Here is a 6,032-nt window from a genome sequence, read left to right as displayed (position 1 = left end):
TTAAAGTTGTAAACTTTTAAAGTGCTGTGTGGCATTTTCCTTCCCTCCTCCATCACCCCTCCTGGGCTACCTTGGTAGTCATCCCCCTATTTGTGTGATGAATGAATAAAGAATGCATGAATGTGAAACAACAATGACTTTATTGCCTCTGCAAGCGGTGATTGAAGGGAGGAGGAGCGGGTGGTTAGCTTACAGGGAAGTAGAGTGAACCAAGGGGCGGGGGGTTTCATTAAGGAGAAACAAAGAGAACTTTCACACCGTAGCCTGGCCAGTCATGAAACTGGTTTTCAAAGCTTCTCTGATGCGTACCGCGCCCTCCTGTGCTCTTCTAACTGCCCTGGTGTCTGGCTGCGCGTAACCAGCAGCCAGGCGATTTGCCTCAACCTCCCACCCCGCCATAAACGGCTCCCCCTTACTCTCACAGATATTGTGGAGCACACAGCAAGCAGTAATAACAGTGGGAATATTGGTTTCGCTGAGGTCTAAGCGACTCAGTAAACTGCGCCAGCGCGCCTTTAAACATCCAAATGCACATTCTACCGCCATTCTGCACTTGCTCAGCCTGTAGTTGAACAGCTCCTGACTACTGTCCAGGCTGCCTGTGTACGGCTTCATGAGCCATGGCATTAAGGGGTAGGCTGGGTCCCCAAGGATAACTATAGGCATTTCAACATCCCCAACAGTTATTTTCTGGTCTGGGAGTAAAGTCCCTTCCTGCAGCTTTTGAAACAGACCAGAGTTCCTGAAGATGCGAGCGTCATGCACCTTTCCTGGCCATCCCACGTTGATGTTGGTGAAACGTCCCTTGTGATCCACCAGAGCTTGCAGCACTATCGAAAAGTACCCCTTGCGGTTTATGTACTCGCCGGCTTGGTGCTCCGGTGCCAAGATAGGGATATGGGTTCCGTCTATGGCCCCACCACGGTTAGGAAATCCCATTGCAGCAAAGCCATCCACTATGACCTACACATTTCCCAGGGTCACTACACTTGATATCAGCAGGTCTTTGATTGCGTGGGCTACTTGCATCACAGCAGCCCCAACAGTAGATTTGCCCACTCCAAATTGATTCCCAACTGACCAGTAGCTGTCTGGCATTGCAAGCTTCCACAGAGCTATCGCCACTCGCTTCTCAACTGTGAGGGCTGCTCTCATCTTGGTATTCATGCGCCTCAGGGCAGGGGAAAGCAAGTCACAAAATTCCATGAAAGTGCCCTTACGCATGCGAAAGTTTCGCAGCCACTGGAAATCGTCCCAGACCTGCAACACTATGCGGTCCCACCAGTCTGTGCTTGTTTCAGGCAGGACTTCAAGGAGGGTTCCAATAAGAAATGGTGCACCTAAGTTACCGTTCTTATTGGAACAAGGAGGTTAGCCTGGCCTCTGATTGATACATGGCTAGATTTACCTCGCTGCACCTTCTCTGTGAGTGACTGCAGTGTGACCTAGAGGAATGAGTCCCCTAGACAGGGGAGGGGGGGAAGCAAATGAGTACAAAACAAATCTGGTCTATTTCTTGTTTTGATCCACTCCATCTATCTTTTACATCTTTGGCTGGCAGCAGACGGTGCAGAAGGACTGCATGCCATCCACATCTCATGGCTGCTCGGCAGAAGATGGTACAATACGACTGCTAGCCATCCTCATCTCTTGCCTGCCTGGCAGAAGATGGTACAGTACGACTGCTAGCAATCCGTATCGCCTGCCTGCTCACCATAAGACGGTTCAATAGGACTGACTGCAGGACTAAAGAGAATGACCTGGTCAAGTCACTCCAAATTTAGTCCCTGTGCCCATGTCTGACCAGGCGCTCCCAGCCGACGTGGCCAGGAGCACCTCGGACACGACGAAGACGGCTACCAGTCGTATTGCACCGTCTGCTGTCAAAAGGCAATGGGTTACTGCTACTGTGTAGCAATGCCGTACCACGTCTGCCAGCACCCAGGAGACATAGGGTGACAGTTACCTGAGATGGGCTCCATGCTTGCCGTGGTATGGAGTCTGCACAGGTAACTCAGGAAAAAAGGCGCGAAACGATTGTCTGCCCTTGCTTTCATGAAGGGAGGGAGGGAACGGGGGCCTGACGATATGTACCCAGAACCACCTGCGACAATGTTTTAGCCCCATCAGGCATTGGGATCTCAACCCAGAATTCCAATGGGCAGCGGAGACTGCGGGAACTGTGGGATAGCTATCCACGGTGCAATGCTCCAGAAGTCGTCTCTAGCCTCGGTACTGTGGAAGCACTCCGCCGAGTTAATGCACTTAATGCACTTAGAGCATTTTCTGTGGGGACACACACACTCGAATATATAAAACCGATTTCTAAAAAACCAACTTCTATAAATTCGACCTTATTCCGTAGTGTAGATATACCCACAGACAAACAAGTTAGTTTACATTTGCAGGAGATAATGCTGCCTACTTCTTGTTTACAATCTCACCTGAAAATGAGAACAGGCATTCGCATGCCACTGTTGTAGCCAGAGTCACAAGCTATTTACGTGCCAGACATGGTAAAGATTCATATGTCCCTTCATGCTTCGCCCACCATTCCATGCTGATGAAGGGTTCTGCTCAATAACAATCCAAAGCAGTGTGGACTGATGCACGTTCATTTTCATCATCTGAGTCAGATGCCACCAACAAAAGATAGATTTTCTTTTTTGGTGGTTCGGGTTTTGTAGTTTCTGCATCGGAGTGTTGCTCTTTTATGACTTCTGCATACATGCTCCACACCTCGTCCCTCTCAGATTTTGGAAGGCACTTAAGATTCTTAAAACTTGGGTCAAGTGGTGTAGCTATCTTTAGAAATCTCACAATGGTACCTTCTTTGCATTTTGTCAGATCTGCAGTGAAAGTGTTCTTAAATCGAACAACATGTGCTGGGTCGTCATCCAAGACTGCCATAACATAAAATATATGGCAGAATGCAGATAAAACAGAGCAGGAGACATACAATTCTCCCCCAAGGAGTTCAGTCACAAATTTAATTAATGCATTTTTTTTTTACGAGCATCATTGGCATGGAAGCATGGCCTCTGGAATGGTAGCCAAAGCATGAAGGTGCATACAAATGTTTAGCATATCTGGCACATAAATACCTAGCAATGTCTGCTACAACGGTGCCATGCGAACACCTGTTCTCACTTTCAGGTCACAATGTAAATAAGACGTGGGCAACATTATCTTCTGCAAATGTAAACAAACTTGTTTGTCTTAATGATTAGCTGAACAAGAAGTAGGACTGAGTGGACTTGTAGGCACTAACGTTTTACATTGTTTTGTTGTTTTGTTTTTGAGTGCAGTTATGTAACAAAAAAAATCTACATTTGTAAGTTGCACTTTCACGATAGAGATTACAGTACATACTTGTGTGAGGTGAATTGAAAAATACTATTTCCTCTGTTTATCATTTTTACAGTGCAAATATTTGTAATAAAAATATAAAGTGAGCCCTATACACTTTGTATTCTGTATTGTAAATTGAAATCAAATATTTGAAAATGTAGAAAAACATCCCAAATATTTAATACATTTCAATTGGTTTTCTATTGTTTAACAGTGTGATTAAAATTGTGATTAATCACGATTAATTTTTTTGAGTTAATAGTGTGAGTTAACTTCAGTTAATCGACAGTCCTAGATTAAACTAATCCAAAGAAAGGCACTCTTATATTGTAATAAGAGTGTCCATATGGGGAATTTTTTTGGTATAGATACACTTGTATAACTGGTCAAACTTTCTAGCAGAGACAAGCCCTAAGGTGCTGGAGAGAGAGAGGCAAAATAATAGCTGAGAAAGGCAGTCCTCCTTGGTGGGTCAAAAGAAATGGAAGAACTTTTTGGTGGCAGCCTTGAAGTCATAAGATAGCAAAGAAAAAAAAACTTGCTACTGGAAGAACAAACATTTTGAAATCAAAATTGTACATTAAAAAAAATCACAATAAGAGCATAGGCAATGTTGTACTAGAAACCATTATGTGATGTGAAGGCTTAGCTACTAGCATCAGTTATTGTTTTCTGTGATTATTTACTATAAAACTATACATATACTGTAGCATGGTTAGCACAATGGTAACCAAGGTAAATGATGGCATGACAAGAAAAATAAGAGTAATGAAAATACCATTCTAAAAATAAATAAATGGAGGAGTGAAACTACATTTACTGTAGATTACAGGAGGTTGCGTGCCATTTAGGCAATCAAAATAGCAGAATAAGACCCACTTGTGAGCTGCAATGAGGCCTTGTGCAGACATACACCTTTCTAAACTGGCAAGGAATTTTAAACTCCAGTAGCATATGAACAAATTTAGGAGGCTGAGTCAAATATTTCACTGAATCAAATCTCCTTTGACAGCTCAAGACATTGTTACAGATCAAGAAGCACTGTCTTGTCTAGGCATTGGGGTACTCTGCACCTTTAACACCACAGCCCTGCCGGAGAGGGGAGGCTGAGATGAACAATCCAGTGAGGAACATAAGCCCCTCTGCCACCTACACCCTATCTCGGCAACCACTGCAGACAGATCACCAAATCTGTGGCAGTATTGCCAACCCCAAATGTTCAAAACGCAAATATTATGAGGCAGCTTCATCAAAAAATCATTAGATTGGCTTTTGTAACTTTCATCTCCTCTGCTTCTCCTTATCCTGAGGTTTCACCCTCTGGCACTGTCTACCAGTGCATCTCCCTCCCCCTGGCTTTCTGAACTCCACCTCCTGCACTCTGTCCCCAATTTAACCTGTCTGACCCTCTCCTCCGCTCCTGCCACCTGTTTCACCCTCCTCCCAATACATTTTGCCCCCTGCATAAATTCCGCTGATCCTACCCCTCCAAGTGGTAGCGTGACCAATTTTGGCTGGACATACAGTAGAATGTCAGAGTTATGAACTGACTGGCCAACCCCACACCGCATTTGGAACTGAAATTACATGATCAGGCAGCAGCAGAATCCTCCCCAAAAGCAAATACAGTACAATACTCTGTTAAACATAAACTACTAGCCAGGATGGGCAGGGATGGTGTCCCTAGACTCTGTTTACCAGAAGTTGGGAATGGGCACCTGTTCCCTTCATTCCTTCTGGGACACCTGGGATTGGCCACTGTTGGAAGACTGGATACTGGACTAGGTGGACCTTTGGCCGTTCTTATGTACTAAAAAAATTAAGGGAAAGTTTTTTTAAAAATTAACACGGTAAAGAAACTTTCTGTGCTTGTTTCATTTAAATTAAGATGGTAAAAAGAATTTGTCTTCTGCAGAGTAAAGTTTGAAAACTGTATTAAGTCCATGTTCAGTTATAAACTTTGGAAAGAACAACCATAATGTTTCATTCAGAAAAAAGAAAAGGAGTACTTGTGGCACCTTAGAGACTAACCAATTTATTTGAGCATGAGCTTTCGTGAGCTACAGCTCACTTCATCGGATGCATACCGTGGAAACTGCAGCAGACTTTATATACACACAGAGAATATGAAACAATACCTCCTCCCAGCCCACTGTCCTGCTGGTAATAGCTTATCTAAAGTGATCATCAGGTTGGGCCATTTCCAGTACAAATCCAGGTTTTCTCACCCTCCACCCCCCCACACAAATTCACTCTCCTGCTGGTGATAGCCCATCCAAAGTGACAACTCTTTAGTACAAATCCAGGTTTTCTCACCCTCCACCCCCCCACACAATTCACAAAGAGTTGTCACTTTGGATGGGCTATCACCAGCAGGAGAGTGAATTTGTGTGGGGGGGTGGAGGGTGAGAAAACCTGGATTTGTACTGGAAATGGCCCAACCTGATGATCACTTTAGATAAGCTATTACCAGCAGGACAGTGGGGTGGGAGGAGGTATTGTTTCATATTCTCTGTGTGTATATAAAGTCTGCTGCAGTTTCCACGGTATGCATCCGATGAAGTGAGCTGTAGCTCACGAAAGCTCATGCTCAAATAAATTGGTTAGTCTCTAAGGTGCCACAAGTACTCCTTTTCTTTTTGCGAATACAGACTAACACGGCTGTTACTCTGAAACGTTTC

This window comes from Lepidochelys olivacea (assembly GCF_965140295.1).
Source record: "Lepidochelys olivacea isolate rLepOli2 genome assembly, chromosome: 14".
In the NCBI taxonomy this organism is placed as follows: domain Eukaryota; kingdom Metazoa; phylum Chordata; order Testudines; family Cheloniidae; genus Lepidochelys; species Lepidochelys olivacea.
Note: the sequence above shows the minus strand (reverse complement) of the source record.